Source organism: Lepisma saccharinum, chromosome 17 (assembly GCF_977018435.1).
Source record: "Lepisma saccharinum chromosome 17, izLepSacc3.1, whole genome shotgun sequence".
Classification (NCBI taxonomy): Eukaryota; Metazoa; Arthropoda; class Insecta; order Zygentoma; family Lepismatidae; genus Lepisma; species Lepisma saccharinum.
In genome coordinates, this window is record NC_139245.1 from 42,601,574 (window position 1) to 42,620,765 (window position 19,192).

Below are 19,192 nucleotides of genomic sequence, written 5' to 3' on the forward strand. Positions count from 1 at the left end.
AGTTATTGAACATATCTTGGTGAATTTCTGATTGAGTTATCTGGATTTCTGATGGTGGCACTTATTTGAGATGATCGCCGCGCGATGCTCCAATTTATCCATTTTCAACAAATCACTACACCTTTTGCAATCAAGACCTGGCAACAGAAAAACGAGAAATGTTAGCAACATGTACACGGGAAATGGAATTTTGTGTGTTAGGCTCAAAAACTTTCAGTCGCCCCTCGTATATGAGAAATAATATGCCGTATCTACGTCCCAATCTACGAAACCGAAGCACCTGACAGATCTACCTTTATATGTTACACCTTATCGTACAATAATCACAAAACTTCAAATACCGAACATTGAAGCTACGTATTTTTAATATTTGAAATTCATTGACAAAAAGGGCTTAATATCTGCCAGTAGAAACTACAGTGGAAATGCGAGAGAGGTATCTTGCATTTGTAATCGGAACGTTTAGTATTCCTATCCAAGTGACATCAAACTCCGTGTTCTCTATCCAAACCCATACACTACTTGCCATATACAGAAACTGAAATGTGATAACAAGGGAAAGGATTTTTATGACAGCATATTTTTTTGGTAAGGATGATGTGTTCCCTAAATATATAGAAATTCATATTGTGAAGAAACTAATTGAATTAAGGTGCTTCTTAAGGACACATTTTGGCATATTTGGCCATTTCTACGTGATGAAGCATATTTTGATAGATTTTCGGTCATATTCATCATATTTTCGTTTTTTCAAGAAAAATACAGTCATTTTCCAAGTGGATTCGTTCTTACTCCCATATTCACTCGAGGTTTTTTTTTTTGACTGCAGCAAAATCTTTTTAATTTTTAATTGAAAATTTACAGAAAGTATTCATTGTGCATTTCAACTCATCATGGTCCATAAAGTGAACTAAGAATAGTATGTATATAAAAATATTTCAGCATAAGTTAGACATTGATGTTTGAAACAGTCCAGTTATAAGGGTATATTTCTCAAATTTGTTCCGCAACACTCCACCCTTACCGGGCCGCTTCTGGCAGGAAAAACCCAAATAAACAACTAAATAGGCTCGTTAGTCCTGGGTTCCCATCCCGTTCCTCACCAGAGCGCTCGGAACCAAAGAATCAATCACAGGCAAGAACTTACTGAATTAATGTTACAGGGTGATTGCTGAAAACTCGCAGAAATGGGCTTTATACATTTATTTACAATTCAACAAAACAAGGCTCGGATTCTTCCAATAATTTTCTAATTTACATATTTACATTCCTCTAACTTGAGCCCCACGGCAGAACTGCCAAGTGGAAGCTAAGCATCGGCAGAACTGCCTCGGGATGCTTTTTCTCATGGGAGTCCACTGGAGCCCGAAGATCGCTCTCCCTTCTGCTATCCAGTTCATAAACACACTCTTTCTGTCCTCTGTCAGAGGCCATATTTATACTTCCTCCCGCGTCGCATGGGGGAGGGCTGAAAGTTCAAACCTTATTGGCTCTTTTAAACTACACAGAACCATGGAAGAAACCCAAGCATACAAAATCATACACAATCACAAAAAAGAAACAAAAAACAAATACTGTTTGTAACAAATTATAGTGCATAATTTGTAAAATTTTAGGTCACAAGAGCATATTTTATTTTGCATATTTTGGTGATTTTTAGGCCATAAAAATCCTATCCCTAGTGATAAGTAAGTTTGAATTGTAAATATATTATTGGAAAATGGATTTTTACTTTTCGGCGATTCAACTGCAGCAACTACGAAATACATTGTTAAACTATTGTTACGCTACAGGATAACTGAAACGTGACTGTGTGGAATATTCAACCAACATTAATATCAATAAGACTACTTCTGTTTATACATTCGAACTGCATTACTTCTTTTTTTGCTATGTACAGTCACCGGCAATAAAAATGGGACACCTAGATCCTCAAATACTCGCTTCCCGTAAGACGTTATGTGTATTGCATAACTCTACTGCAGTAGTGGAAGTTGTCACTGACAATTTGCTATTAAGATCCACTTATCGCTGTAGAACTAGACAACACACACAACACATTGCGGGAAGGAGAGAATTTAAGGATATAAGTGTCCCATTTTTATTGCAGGTGACTGTACATAATTGCCTACTTTCCCTAATGTCATTTAAGACTAACATTCATTTTGTTTCAATGTATGTCGTAGGTAATGCTATTAACAAATTTTAAAGTAAAATAAAAGTTTAAAACGCTGCTGTATATTTTAAAACGTAACAATTCAATGCATATTGACCTGAGGTAAAAAAAAATGGATAATTATTGTGTGTATTTTTCAAACTGTTAGTAGCAACGAGAAGAATCTATCAGTTTTCTTATTTTTCAAGGTTTAGTTGATGGACGATGTCTGATTAACAAATGCTTTTGCTTTTATACTAATCTTTGCAAAAATATGGAATATATTTTGTACCCTTACAGAAATAAATATCTTACAATTTTTTTGCCGTACTAGAATTTGATACCGTTATAAGGATGAAAATCTGCTTAAGTTTAATTCTTTACTGATTAATCCGCTCAGCTGTTGTGTACGTTAGAAAATTAAAATCAATCATCAAGGGAAATTTATAAATAAATATTCGTAAAATGGTTTATACAAAACCATGAGATACCTATTTTCTAATAATGCTTCATTATTCTCCATAATTTAAGATCGGATAGTGTCTCACGGAGATGTATGAACGAAAAATGTCATTTTAAATGCGTGTGACTTGGAGTTATAAGAACAAAAATAAGATGCCATTAAAATGAATTTTTACAATGTAACTACAAGAAAGCTTGTAAAGAAGTATTTCAAAATGAAGTTTCATGTAACTATATTAATCAAGATGACCATTTATAAGGAATTTCAACAGGTGCAGACCTTCAAGATTAAATCAGAAAGCACTTTCTAATTAGTATTACATGTTTGAACACAGGGGTGTCATTCGCCCCCCCCCCTCAAGATCATGTCAAAATCCCCACAAAAGTATGTAATTACGAATGAGCGTGTCTACTACTATACTATTACTGAAATAAGTTTTTTATAGCCCCACCCCCTCCTAAATTCTTCCCTCTCTTCATCTAACGGATAAAATACGGAGCAGTTGAAACCTGCTGCAGTAAATAAATTGCTAAGGAAATTTCGATTCTCCCCTCGCCCCCTCTTGCCCTCAGCGCACATATTTTAGCATGCTGCCAAGCTGCAAACTTTTTTGGACATATATTTTGTAACATCATATACAAGTTGAACGTTATATTATTTTAATGAAAAATCCCCCCCCCAAAAAAAATCTTGATGGCGCGATCTCCCCTCATCAATAATTTTTAATTGTCTTAGTACAAGGTAACGCTATCGTGTTTCTGTAGCAATATTCAAGCCTGGCTTGACCAATGAAACAGTAATGTGCCACATAGGTTAAAATTACTTTGTTAATCTGTGTATAAATGAGCTTTTGTTAGTATCATATGAATATTTATTTTTAAACATTTTTTTAAATTTAAACAAATGTCTTATACGTTTACGAACACACACTCAAGCTTGTTGCGCACCCACGTAATTTATGAATTCAGTGTTTAATATGGTAATTATAAAAATAAATACTTGTGTTATTCAATGACGTCATAATTTGTTTTACTCAGTTTTGTAGTATGTGCAATGGATATTGACTACCTTGATATAATTTAATTTTAGTTGCTATGTAATATATATTATTGATTCTGATGGCTGAAGTAAGTGACTTTTAAACGGAATGTTTTAATTTGTGTACTCGAGTAATAATTTCGAGCTTAATACAGTTTTCATTGTAAAAAGAAGTTCATTTTCGAGTGCAAGTGTGTATTATGAAGGTCAACTGAAGTTTTAAGGTATTTTAATTGTGAGAGATTTAATATATTTTACATAAACATACCCGTAAGTGATTCCCACGTCTTGAGAGGCCTCATGGTAGGCTGATACGTCTTGTGTTCACCTGAATGTAAGTATATTCACAGAGTTTAAACCGGGAACGTAACACGCTTGTAATAATAACCTAGCGTATATTATGTACAATTTGAAGTAGTGTATTTTGGCATTTGTTGTTTGTTTTGATTCTATATTTGAGGTGTTGCGGATACGAAGGGCGAATTCAACGAACGTACATTGTGAAAGATGTGCGTTTCAAGTTGTCAGGCAACTTCAACTCCACAAGAACTTGGTAACAGTAGATCGGAAAGTTTTCCTGCGTGAGTTCCGACGCACAACTTGAAACACATTTTCCTGAAAATGTACATTTGTTGAATTCGCTCTTCGTATCAGGGTACTTGTCTGATAAGGCCCGAACACCTCTCACTCGTTTATTTCCTTAATTTTAGCATTGATACTTACATATTCTGCAAGATTCTTTAAGGTGAAGTTATGCCTTTTTCCATAAAATAGTGTCAACTTTTCATATTACAAGTCATTATTTGTCTTCCTTGTTATGCTTGGGTAACAGACAATATGGCGTGCAGTCGTGCTTGTGTTTTGTCGATTTGAAGTGGGTATGCAGTGTTTCAATCTTCTTAACCGAAAAATACCTACTTTCGTGTTTATTATGTCATCATAAACCATTGACGGATAGCCCCAAAAACCATTCACGATAGCCCCAAAAACCATTCACGATAGCCCCACGAACCATTGACGGATAGCCCCAAAAACCATTCACGATAGCCCCAAAAACCATTCACGATAGCCCCACGGACCATTTCCGGCAAGGTTAGGTTAGGTTTGATTAGGTTAGGTAAGCATAGTTAAAAAAAATAAAAAAAATTCTCGTAAAAAAATGCACGTTTGGAAACACTGCCTAGACCGCGTGACTTTCGACGCTCGCGCCATCTGCACGTACGTAATGGAAACAACGGCCTAATGTTACAGAAGATGCAAGTTCCTTACGTAACAACTGATTATTTATTGTTCTGCATCATTCTATGGTGAAGTTTTTAGTTTCCGCGAAAGAAAATACCTCGAAGAACCTCGACAATGATACAGAAAGTGATTTCAGTAAGTAGTTTCTCCTGTAAATTTGAATAAATTCGTTCGGGCGATAGCAGACAGTTACTCGTATCTGCAACGCCTCATTTTATATGTTCATGGACGAATATATCACCCAACTTCTTGTTATTAAAATAATCTACAGATCACTAATGACCTTTCTTCAGTGCAATTGCGAAGTGTTAAACTTTGGATAAGAGTACAGTATACATTTAATTATTATGTATGCCATACTCACTTTGTTTCCATCGTTGATACATTTTGGCTTCAACTTCTATCTGATTGTGAAAAGTCAACAACTTCTGAAAGTTGCTGTTCAATCACAGATTTGTATTTTTCATTATGCATAGCTATTTTGGCAAGATAATTCCTAGGGAAACGGTTAACATGTCGTCATCGTTGTGTTGGTACATTTAAATGAGGCAACAATGTCAAAGTTAACTATTTAGGATCATTACTAGGTGAAGGCTGTACTATAGCCGAAATTGGGTTGACTCTTTGTGAAGGGAAATAAATTGAGATTTTAAACTAGCCACTGGAGGTGAATTTATTGAATTACTCTGAACATGATATGTATTCAGCAAGATTGTTCAATATGTTGGAGTGCTAAAAGCTAAAACTATGTCTCCATTTCGTGTGTGTCATATTGCGGAAGTAAGCCTTCTCAATACTGCGAAAGCTGTTGAAGCATCGTTATCGTAGGTCAAGTGCGGAAAATTACACGTTGTCAGCGGATATAGACCTGTTCGCAAGGTTCTGCAAATACAAGGTTGTTCAGGAATACTGGCGCCTCAGGCAAGCAACGGACTCATTTTTTTCGGTTCCTCAGAATACACCACTAACAAGAAATGTCAAAGCCGTGAATTCCTGGTAACATGCTTTGGTTTTACGCAGCAAACCGAGTGGTGTGCAAAATAACATGGTACAATTAGACTTATTACTTTGACCTCGTTGAAGTGTTACGTTTTATACAATTTCCGTTGGAGAATATTTTGTGAGGGGTAGTTTTTGTTATTAACCTATAATTATCACATAAACATATATATTGGACAATATGGTGGTGGGCTGTGGTTCTTGCCCCTTGCCCTCACTGAAGTTGTTATATGATCTACGAATGCAAGCTGTTTATTTTTTGCCATACCAGCAGTAAAAATGACTAATTTTCATCCACGTAAAGATTATAGGGTGATCCCCACATTGCGCACAGCCGCCATGTTTGTGGTGAATTTTATTTGTCGTTTCCAAGGAAATATACACAATGCAGCGTTCTTTACATCTATACCATGTGCACATTTGTTTTAAAATCATGAATGTCTGTATATATCTCCCGCCCGCCCGATTCGATTCCGAACGCTTACAAGAACTGGCCTCAATCATGTTTGCAATGCAACAGTTTGTGACATAGGTGAAACACATCTATAGAAAAACTCAATATGCTGACCAAGGCAGAAATTTATTTTATTATAAAACATAAACTAAACGTAACATTTATGTTTTATAATAAAATTAATTTCTGCCTTGGTCAGCATATTGGTAAAAAAAGGTAAAGCGCTCCCCTGTGCATAGCACCACACCTTAAAGGCGTATAGGTGGTGTGGGGGTAACGTCCCACACTTTCTTGATCCGGTCGTGAGTGGGGGTGATGTGATCAGCATCACGCCCCTGACCGCCTTTACCCCCCAGGGTTTCCCCCAGGTACCCATGTTATTCGACGCTGGGTGGGCGCCGGGGCCGCTTCCAACGTTAGCAAAGTTCCCGGATTTGAACCGGCCGGGGATCGAACCCAGGACCTTTAGCATGGTAGTCAGACGAGTTTTTCATATGATGGAAACAAGGCTGAATGGTGTTATAACATCTATAGAGTGAAGATGGTTTGCAGGCAAAATACTATTGTTCAGTTATTGAATTCTCCATATTTTCTTCACACCATTGTCTTCTGTGGGTCTCGCACCATTGCTGTCGCGCTACGGGAGGCGCCCTGGTTCGAGTCTCCTGAGGGAAGAATAACAACTTTTCTGCTGAGATTTTGGCCTGTGTATGGGACTACGCACCATCGTGAGGAAATTGGGGAGCTACGAATGAGTAGCGTTACCCGATAATGGAAACTTACAACAACAGCTGGGGGTTCGTCGTGCTGACCACACGTCACACCGAAACCGGTTGGATGATCCCCCCTCGATAGGTGGGAGTGAGGCCGGTATGTAGGCCCTGCCCCTCAAGAACTATTGCGCCATTATTTTATTGTCTTCGTCTGATTTAGGTGCCGATTTTAAGTTGAAAAAAATAAATATCTTTATATCTTTTTGTAAATGACGCGTACGTTCGGTCTACATCCAGGGTAGTAGGTCACATAAGACCATTACGATATCAATGTTTGGGGGGGGGGGGTTAACTGAAGTTGAAAAGCTCTATACATGATTGATTCATTGACTTCGTTTAATTTCATTTGCTCTTCTGGGGCCTCCCCAATGGCGCAGTGGTAGCGTCGCCGCCTTGTAATTAATTGGTCCCGGGTTCGATACCCGGTAGAGGCACAAGTGGTTCGGATCCAACTTTAAACTATAGGTCCAGTCCCGATTAGCCTTACTGTGAATAAAGTGGACTTAAAACACCAAATCAATTAAAAAAAATAACCTTTGCTCTTCTGCAAGCACGTATCTAGAAATATGTTTCGGGGTGGGGTGGGGGGTCCGTATCAAGTGTCTCAGGAATAATAACATTTATAACAATAAAAAAATATTGTTTAAATTGAAATAATTATATTAAATCAAATTAATACTAGTTACAATACATAAATTAATATATTATTATTACACGATTAGGTAAAAATACTCTAGCTATAGAAATAGAGATATAACAGCGCATATTCATTACGTAGCTTACCTTTAATTTACATAAAAACAAGTGCTCTGGCAATGAAATTAATGTCAAATAGATGAATAATTGAATATTTATGGAATAACAAAAATGATGTCACATGTAGTTGGAGAAAAGTAAGTTTCTGATTAAAGAAAGTTCAGAGGAAATTAATAACCTTCGATTATGCAACAAATGCTAATATTTTCATTACTTCATTTTAGTACTTGGTAAGTCTTTCGGGGGGTCCGGACTCCTGGACCCCTCCTAAATACGTCCTTCCTGTCCTTCAAATCCGCATGATACCAATATAATCCTTGTCTTCCAATAAGTTCAGAGTAAATCATACAACAAAGGCTAAACGAATATATTTTTCATTATTTAATTTTAGTACTTGATAAATCTTTCGGGGGCGGGGGTCAGGACCCCCTGGAACCCCTAAATACGGCCTTGCTCTTCTGCTACTTTTGGCTAATCGCGAAGCTGAGGATGAATCTTGATGGAACTGATGAAAGAACGACGACAAAGGACACCATGCCTAGGCCGGGATTCGAACCCGGTACCCCTGGCGTCGTAGCATACTTGGGTAAAAGGCACTATGCTTATTTTCACATATTTTACAATATACTGGAAGACTCCAGGATAGCGGTACTTTGTAGTAAAGAGTGTAATGACCTGGACATTACATTGTAATTCTCTGTAATGTAGTTAAAATATTGTGTTTGTTCGTTTTTTAAGTTTGCAAATATTTATGATCTCATAGACAACTAGTCTCAGATAGAAAATAAACCAACCTTGATGTGCCAGGACCTGGCAACATTTTACAAAGTGATAGATTTATCAACAAGCTAAAAATACCAAAGCAACGGGAGAATAGTGGTAAAAAATGTCGAGAATAATGGTAATATCTGGTGTAAAGTTTACAAATTGCTGTTAAGAGATTTTATCTAAGTATAAACACTTTACAAAAGTGAAATAGTAACTTTTGTTTTCCACGCCTGGTGATTACAAGAGCCTTTTGACAACGACATGAGCAGCGAAGGGTAAATTCCTGAGCTGACTGAAAGGTAAGTAACAAGAAATACGGTTCGATTCCTGATGGCTATACAATGTAAAGATTCAGATCCCACTTTAAACTTTAGGTTGAGAATCTCAAGCAGCCTAAAATGCATTTAAAACAAATGTTCACAGATATACTGTAACATATTGCAGCGATTGTAACACATGTTGCCTGCTGACCAGTGCCGTCCCCAGCATTTTTGTGAGGGGGAGATACGATCTAAATTGTGTGGGAGAGGAGGAGGTATATCGTCAGTTTTAGTGGCCTGTCCTAAAGTTTTCTGCCTTTCCCTACATTTGACGTTCTTGGGGCACGCAACTTATTTGGACCCTAGGCTATTTTCTTCTACACTAACCACTGGCGCACGCAGGGGGGAGCTGACGTGGCTACAGCCTCTCCCGAAATTTTGAGGCAATCAAAATTTTCAAAGTTATAAATGAATCACCCTTTAAATGATCCACGATGCCATTTTTATCTTTGAATAACTTATCAAACGAAGGTTGAACGCAGTAATCCCACTCCCTTCCCCGAAAATAAAAGGTCCCGAGTTCGTTAGTGACACTAATAATGGCATTTATATGTATAAATCATCGTATAAATTGCTGTGAAACGTGCTTACATGTACAAAGAATATGAATTTTCATGAAGGAAAAAAACATGCAAAGATGTAAAAATTTTGCCTTTCACGCGAAACCATTTTCTTTTAGTTTTTTTTTATCACGGACACTAATTGTTCTCGTGGAAAATACTCTTGCCTTCTTAGAACAAGCTACATTGTTAAGTAGCCAAAGAAGGGTGGGGGGGAGTATTGCACCGGTATCCTTGTAACTCAAGTGGGCGTGTTGAATATGGTTCAGCGGTTCGATAAACGTTTCGTTCGCAGAAAAAAAGAACACAGCAGCCATCTCTGGCGTCGCGGAAATACGTGTGCGATACTGTAAACCAAGCTAACCACCTAATTGTGATCATCTAATTGCTTGAGCACGTTGTCCAAGCCTTTGGATGGTTGCGGGACTATTTTGTTAGGATTTCGTAACGCACGTGTGAATTTTTGCACGACCTTGAGTGTTTTCTTTCTCTGTTCAGCGTGCTACATCAATTTCTGCAAGGAATTCTCTCTCTCTCTCTCTCTCTCTTTTTTTTTCCATGTAAAACTCCAGAAGCTGAATGCTCTTTTAATGTAGCTATGAATGAGAGAGGTATGTTTCTTTGTTAAGAAAAGAGCACGATGTGGGGAAAAAGCATAAAGCAGCTCTGGGGCTCGCCCAACCTCAAATCAATGGATAACTACGGCAGCTCTGGGGGGTATAACTCTGTGTGTGTATAAAAATGGCCGAGATCGAGAATGTGTGGGCCCCTAACCCCACATACCCTAATGTGGTGCTATAATGCACAGGGAACTTTACCTTTGCCTTTACGATGTAGAAACTTGACGTAAGGAAAATAACTGACTTATTCTTCTAAAATAAAAAGAACGTGTATCATTACCGACTTAACGTGTTGGAGAAAGCAGGAAGAACTGTTTTCAAACCAAAGTAGGTAGAATATGCATGTGATGGTATTTCAGCCTCATTGACCGTCTATAAACTGATATGTTAGGCGTCTTTAGGTGTTTTTACCGCCTTAATAGAAGTGAATTCAATAACAACTACTAATTAAGACACATATTTATTAAAGACCACACAGACCATCATTAAAAATACATTTTTTTTTACAACTTACTAATCTAGAGTTTCCATTCCCATTCCCTTTAAGTCCTGATCAGGGATGGCTAAATCCGGATAAAATATTATCTGGATATAGGATAACTTTCTATACATAAGAATTATCCAGTTATCCGAATTATCCGATATCGGGATTATGCTATTCATCCGGATATCCTAGGATCCGGATTATCCCAAATGGCCGGATATCCTAATGTGTGCATTATCCGGACAATTTTATTGTTTATCCGTTTTAAGGCCTATCCACTTATAATTTTATTCATCATATTTGCATTTCACTGCATGGATTTTCTACAAGTCCTTCTTCAAATCTGTAAGGTAGGTGAACCAAGGGTGGCCCTACTTAAGCTCCTAGGGCAATTTACAAATCTCTAATCAGAGATACATTTCTGAAATTAAAAGAAATAACTCCTATAACTAATTAACAACGTGTACCAAATGTATTGTAACATTGCTTGGAACTTAAAAAAAATAATAACTACAAAATCGTTTCGTCTATTCCCAAGGTGGCTCATGGGTCCCAAAGATGGCCCACGTCTTACAGTTGGTTTAGAAAATGAGGCTTTGACATGCATTATATACAGTAACGACGAATAGCCGACCTCCGTGGAGGAATGGTCTGAACAGCCCCTACGACCAGTGGCGTGCCCAGTATTTTCGAAAGAAGGGGGTTAGGTATACATTTTTTAGTAGTCAGCCCTCATTTTGCCATCTTTTCCTGCGTTTGATGTTCTTTTTTTTTTAGGAATACTGGGCCAAAGGGGGGTTATAACCCCTACCAACCCCCTCTCTTGGGCACGCCACTGCCTACGACACCAGGGGTTCCACAATAATTTAAATAAAAAGGCTGCTGGCAGCCCGAGACAGTTCGTTCTCTGCATGGTACACTTGAAGGAGACTGGGTATATTAATATCATGGAGGTAAGAAAGGGAGGAGTGAGCCCTACGTGCTGTTTCTGAAGCCGGGTCACGTGACAGAACCGGAGAAGTCAGACCAAAACATTCGAAGATGACGTAAGAAAGCATGTAATTTTGTGTACTTTTGAATAAGATTTAGGAAGCAATGGTGCCTGCTCAGTACACGGCTGTACTAACAGAAGCGACAGGAAACCTGAAGGAATAATATTCCATAAGCAAATAACGCTAGTTATAGTTTGTTTTGTAGTATTTAAGTGTAAAGTAAAGCTCCTATCACACGGAACTGGAATTCTAGTAGGAATGCCCTAGTTGGTGCTGAACTAACTTTCTACGTAGCAATCATGGCCGCCTGGCTGACAGCGTAACTGGTTTGGAGGAATAGGACATGTTCTAATTGCTACTTGCTTTCCTCGACTGGATTCTGTGGAACAGCCAATCAGACCAAAGTTTCGCCATGTGAAGATTATCTGTGAGTGTGCAAAGCAATGTTTTTGTCTGTGGTTTCCGAGTGTTACTAAAGCAATGTATAACGTATACAGCATGAAAGGCGTGTTGAGTTACACCATCTATGCTGAGTGCACGGTGTTTACATTTGAAAAAAACTAAAATATTCTTCCATACGTGTACAGTAAACGTTGTAATGTATGTATTTAAGCAGCGCCATTGTTTTGTACCTAATAACGTTTTATACGAAACGTTATTCCTTTCGGTTGAATAGTTATCGGCTTTTAAAAATGTGAAGTGATGCATTGTTTACATCTCACGCGGCCGCCATCACAACTTCCCTCGTATGGGAACAAAAGTCTATCGACAAGTACATTGATAAGTATCGTCTGAGGCGAGAACTAGCAAGTTGGTAGCCAGTCCAGCGCCAACTAGGGCATACCTATTGGAAATCCTACTTCCATGCTCCTTCCAGCCGCGTGCACTTGCAGCAGCCGATGCGATGTTCTTCTGTCTGTTGAAGTCATTGGTTGAAGTAGGTCCGGCCATCTTACGCAGACAAACTTAAGCTCCGCCCACTGGCTTCAAAATGAAAGCAAGGAGTGATACGAGACTGCAGGCAGCTGATTAATATAGTGCCATTTGTTAGCTGTGTTAAATACTAATACGATTTTCGTAAAATGGTTCACCTTGGGAACACAGGCTACCATTGACTCACCTACCATACTACACGGATATTCGCTTATAGGGACATCCGTTTTCTGTATTTTGTGGTCATCCATAGTCCTGATACTGAAAAGTAATAATAAAAAATATGACTATGGAATATACATTCTCAAAATGGAGAAGAACAACTTAAAAATGTAGGGTCTGGGGAAAGGGGGTGGGGGTTATTCTCCGACTCCCCCTTCCAAACACTGGGCAGAATATAGTTTTCAGTGGAAACAATGGGAGAGTAATGTATTTATTGAAGGTCACCGTCCTGGTTTGTTAGTGGAAGCATTGGTGCTTGACACCATATTGCAGCTAACGACGCGTAAAATGGCAGAATAAACAACGACGCCAAGTGCGTATGTTCTCTCTCGATCCGACATATCCCACTCGTTAAGGGATTTGGCGCGAAGCTTCCCACCTTGTTGTGATTTCGCCTTCCAAGAACTTTCCGATCGTAAACTGTACTTATTTGCTTCAGTTGCGTAATCAGAGCCTCGTCAGGTTAACGATACGATGTTCAACTGTCCAGCGACAGAGATACGTAAACAAAAGAATGACCGGGTTATTGCTCTTGGAGATTCTTGATCTCTGACACCGTGGCCCTGCGATCGAGATTGTAGTACAGGTGGAAATCTTATCTTCACAACACGTCGAACACATTTTTTTTGGAAAATGCATTAACATTAGCTATATTGTACACATTAGTACAAACAAAACAGAACAAACAGCTAATTTGATAAGGGATTATTAAATAACGAAGTTAATCTAAACGTAATTTTTTATATACATTTACACCCACTTTAAACTATAGGTCAGTTCCGATTAGCATTGCATATAAGTGGACATAAAATAAAATTCAAATTCAAAGTTAACAAAACCGGATGTTAGAATCGTGTAATACACATTTTAAACATAATTTTGAGTGAGCATAACAACGTAAGTCCAGTCAAGATTCTCATAGAACTTGTAGAAGTAAATTGTCTCGTCGTAGATAAGAGCATATCCAGATATATGGGCAATGTTTAACAAAATGTATCCAGATATATAGCTTGCACACGTAAGGTGACAAGATTCGTTTATTACAGTTTAGCCATATCCTACAGAAGCACGTCAATTTGCTTCCACAATATGACATTGCGTTCATCGACAATTTAAACTCAGGTTGGAAAGAGCGTTTGGATAAATTTAGGCCTGAAATCAGTGTTCAAAGAGGCGGTAGAGGGGGAGGGGTGCTATTTCCTAGCTAGAAGAATTCACCCAAAGCCCCATACAGCACACAAATGTCCAAAAGACATCCATTGGATATCTTTTGGATATTCAGGTTGGAAGTTCTGGATATCCAATAGATATCCAAGAATATCCAAAAGATATCCATTAGATGTCCCTTGGAAATCCATTTGTCCGCATACGTGATATCCAGGGGATATCCAGAGATGGATATTTTTGGACGTTTCCGGATCACTTTTGTACATGTTTTGGATATCAAGTGGGACGTTTTCTGGACATTATATGGCTTTGATTTAGACATTTTTGTACGTACTTTGGATATCGTATGGATACGAAAAGTACATTATTTAGACTACATTTGGATATTATCTGGACATTATATGGCATTCCAATCTGCTTCATTGTTACCATAGCATAGGAGTATACCACCCCCACCCCAACCCTTAATCTGTCCCCAAAGGCTCGAGCAAATATTCACTAAAACATAGAGCATACTTCCATAGCTTGAATTAACGTTTGTACATTTCTTGGATGGACGAGGGAGATATTTTCGGATTTCAATTCTCCTACTCGGATTACGCGATTTTGAATATGTTCATGTCCAAATTTTCCCTTCTGAAAGCAGTTTCAAAACCTTCGGTTGCAATTTTATCCACCCCCTTTCTTCCCGTACAGTGGAATACCGTGCAAATTGTCAATCACCATGTTCGTGTACATTATTTGACCCAATAAGAGCTTCAAGAATTAAAAGGATATTCAAAACAAGCTGTTGAAAACTTCTGCATAAGCATACATAAAAATCCATCGCTTAAAATCACATAGGATGTAAGAGAGAAATTAATGGAGATAGTCATTGACAATTTGTACCGTAATACTCATGGATTCCACTGTACATTTCTCGGACTACATTGTGTAAGTTATTGCATTAAACGACGTGGATAATTGTGTTGTAGCTTCTTCTTCAAATTCGCCATGCTTCACGACATGCAATTCGTGATACAAACATCTTCAAACCCTTCTCTTGTTAACGCAGTACACTTGGAAGAATGGCGAATTGCGCAGGTAATAAAATACTCATGCCTGAATGTCCTCCGCTCATTGCTACGGTGGCTCCAACTGTCGGTGAGTGCGAGCAATTAAAAGCTCAGAGCAAGCTAGGTACAGGATGTGGAGGAAAAAGAATTATCTTTTAATTACGCGTGGAACAAAGCAATTTCTTGCAGGAGTTAATCGTGTCATAATATCCATTTTCTTATTTTACATCTAGTTAAAATACAGTAAATGAATTAAAACCTAAATTATGCAGTGGTTTGCAAATCTAATGAGATCTTCAGACACGGTGCGAAGAAAAGGATCGTTACTTTGCAAAACCGCATCAAGAAATAGTAATTGCTGCGATTGTGTCGGCAAAGCAATAGGAAAATTTCGGTGAGTTTTGAAAGCGTACGCAGCAGTAAAATGCCAAGCTTTTGTGTTTTGTGTGCAAGGGCAATGAGGCCTGTAACCAGAGTGAGGGCATAGGAGAAACAAGCCTAGTTATTGTTTAATTAGCTTCTGAACAGGAAATTGCTTTTTATCTCTTCTGCAATGTAATTTTAGCACGTTACCAATTTTAAGATTGCATCCGAGTGCTGTAATTCGTTGCATTAGTCCATGGGCATGGATTCAAAATTTCACTTATTGGTACCACTTGAGGTGGCAAGTTCTAGTAATGATTTTTGTAATGCTCCATGGATGAGGGAAATTTTCTGATATGATAACATAACCTCAGGAGAGTGGTAGCTTAATGGGAGCTATAACAATTTTTTCCCCATCCCATGAAAGGCTTTTTTCAGACTGAGAAAAACAGCTACTTTTTAGAAAGTACTTAATTCAAAACAAAATAAGCTACAACATTATTACATCATTACATTACATTATTACATTATTACATCACCTTCTTTTAGCAAAAGATGATTGCACATTGTAATGTGGAATGCAATAGTAGCAACTAATCTCCCACAATCATTAGTTTTGGGCTTAGTGGACTATATTAAACAGGTTGGAGTTTGCCTGTTCGGTAAGTAAATAATGATTAAGATGAAAGCTACAAAACATTTCATTATTCGTTGTTAACGTCGACAGTATTGTTCAGAACATTATTATTATAAAACAAATTAGCACAACAACTGCAATAAAACGTTATAGGGATCAATCATCATACTGCTCTCATATATCATTGTCCGAGTCCTCGAGTAGAAAATCAGATCCTTCATCTTCCAGCTGTTTCTGATCATTGCAGGTTTGTAACTTGCCTTTTTATGTTCACTTGAATCCACTGGGCAGACAAGTGCTTACAGGAACGCACGCAACTGCATGCTAACAGTTCCAAAAACACATCAGGTGCAGGTCAGGTGGGGAACGCATCCACTGAATGACAAGATTTTCATCTTAACCATTCGTCCATTTATATTCTGTGGGGGTTGGCATCATAATAGGCAAACCACACTTCCATATTACTGCCTGGTAGTTGGCTCAAAGAACATCCTTGAAATGGCAGTCTCTGCATGGTTCCAGGTTGCTGGATTAAACCTCTCCCCCTTTTGGTACAGAATAGCTGATAGCACAGTTCATTTACCTCACCAGTGTTTGAATTGGCAACATACATGCAGGAGGTAAAGTGCTCTATATTCTGAAAGACTTCATCACTCCCATGACTGGCCAAGCTGACTAAGGATTTCCTAGTAGGAGCGGTCCTTCTTAACTATTTTGAGAGTTATGAGCTTCCCACAAACGGCAAAGGCACTTAAATGTCACACTCTTTAAAGGCATTTAAGCTAATTAGACTATCACACATGTTTTCTCCGATTTAATTTGCTAGCTTGATGTCAAGAAATTGTGTTTGATTCTGAGTCCCACACACCTAGTAAATGGTGCAGTGAATCTTCTTTTGGAACCCCAGGCAAAGGACCACGACATCGGTATTCTCAGCTGTAATCATGATTGTCTATGACCCAGACTTTGCAGCATGCAGGAACAGTCTAGCGTCGGCTCTTCTTGTGTGGACAGTAAATCTCCCACTCACTCTCCATTATCTTGTAGCAAGTTTCCTCGCAGGTCACGTCTTTCAGCATCTTTCTGCATCACAGGGATTTCCACTCTTCTACTAGAAACTTAATAAGGCTGATCTTAATGAGAGAACCACACAATATTTTTTTCCACTTCTAGATGTTGTGTCCTCCTGTATTGATGCTATACCACAGACTAAAAAGTATACTATACTTGCGCATCATGGTTGAACCTCTCTTCAATCTTTCAGCACTTTGATTGAACATTGGCGGTAGACATCTGTACTCTGCCATAGAAGCCCTGTTCAAAGCCAACAATGCCGGCTGTGCGATGGTTTAGTTGCTTCCTTTAATTCCTTTGCACAAGGTTCATCTCATCAGTGATGGAGATTGGAGTCCTGGAATAGATTTAACTAAGGCAACATTCTCTTCGAGCTCTTGCAAATGTGGCCTTGTTTGTCTTGCTGTGTGAACCATTAACATTTTCCAGAGCCCATCGTAATAAGCCCAGTGGGTCACAGATGGCCTCATTCATGTTCAGTTACTAGCAATCTGCGACTAAAAGTCTGCTTTTTATATTTGGGTTGTCTTTGTGCAGACACTGGGGAAGGTTTTCAGGTTTTGTTTGGCCATCCCATCATAAAATTTTACTGAAGGTGGATCTTCACCGAACCGCGTTCGCTTAAATGTCTTGTAGGCTTCCTCTCTGACCTCAAGAGTTCTCAGATGATCCTTGGCTACATCTAGTGGAGTCATGCTGCCAGTGGACAGATTAACCAAGTTATCATCATCAGGAGACACGGGATTCAGCCAGCTGGTCTCCATGAGATCCATGAGGGACTTCACAGCTGCTTCGCCTTTCCTGATCCTTTGACTTTCTAGATCTTGATGAGACAATTTGAACCTATCTCAGCTGCTTGAGATACATGCTTTTGTACTCAGCTGGAAGGTAGTACTTTGTTACTGCACCTTCCTTCAAACTAAACCCCTATGTCTCTCCTGCTGTCTAGGTATCTTTGTTCATACTTTCATCAATCGTTTGGTCAACTGGAATTCAGCCAAAAGTGTTTGGTGGAGCTGAGTTGAACTGCAAAGCCTCACATTAATTCATAGTGCACATCATCTGGGTGTGTAGTGGCCAGCTGACACATCTGTGCACATTAGTATAGTAGTAAGCGTGCATAATCCGGTAGGTCACATACAATGCACAATGGTATCGTTGCTCGAATGGATGATAAATGTAGAATCCTACCTCCCTCTCTAAATGTTCGGATCAGGGCTAGCAAGATTTCCCATCATGTCTAAGTAGGACATTCGGAAAGATGATAGGCTCAGCTTCCCATTTACGAGAAACTGCACTCCTTATCTTCTCACCAGCATGCAATTTCTGAAACTGTATTAAAACTTTCCTTGTGTTCTGTCGCTTGGTGTACTTTTCTGTCATAAGATTCATTCTGCATCACAAGACCAGGAACCACATGGATATTGTAAAGCTGATTTCTCGACTCTATCAGACTGGAACTGGACTGCTCTTTTGCAAGTATAGGCCAAATAAGTTTGTCCATGGTAAAAATACTATGACACTATTGATGGGACTGGATTGCCGGAATTTCGGATATATTTTGCAAGTTCCAAAAATTGTGTGTGTTTACAAATTTTTGCTGTCCATTAGTGCATTCCACTAGTCCATATCATATGGTGAAAACAGCGGGTAATGTTCTCAACTCGGGGACCTCTTTGATGGAGATTGCTTGCCCCGGCCAACTTCAATCATAGATGTCTTAGCAGCAACATAGAAATTATAATATTTAACACGTTTTTATCAAGTTAATCTTTTTCAGGCTTCATGATGAAGCGAATACAATTATTTTCCAAAACGTTCAGATGGGACAATGACCCAACACAATGTCTATGTTTTTTATGTGATAATATTTATTATTGAAATTGTAATAATAATAATAATTATTATTATTATTATGTTAAACGGTAAGTTTTGAACTTGCATAATCGCATTTGATGCATTACTAATGAAACTGATGCAAATACATGTTACCTCTAAGAAGAATGAAACGGCTACTCATGTGGAAAGGTTATCATAAATTAATTTACTTATATTGGTGCAACAGATAATTAGTACCATTGAAGTTTTGTCCACCTTGGGTGGTACCGATATCTGGG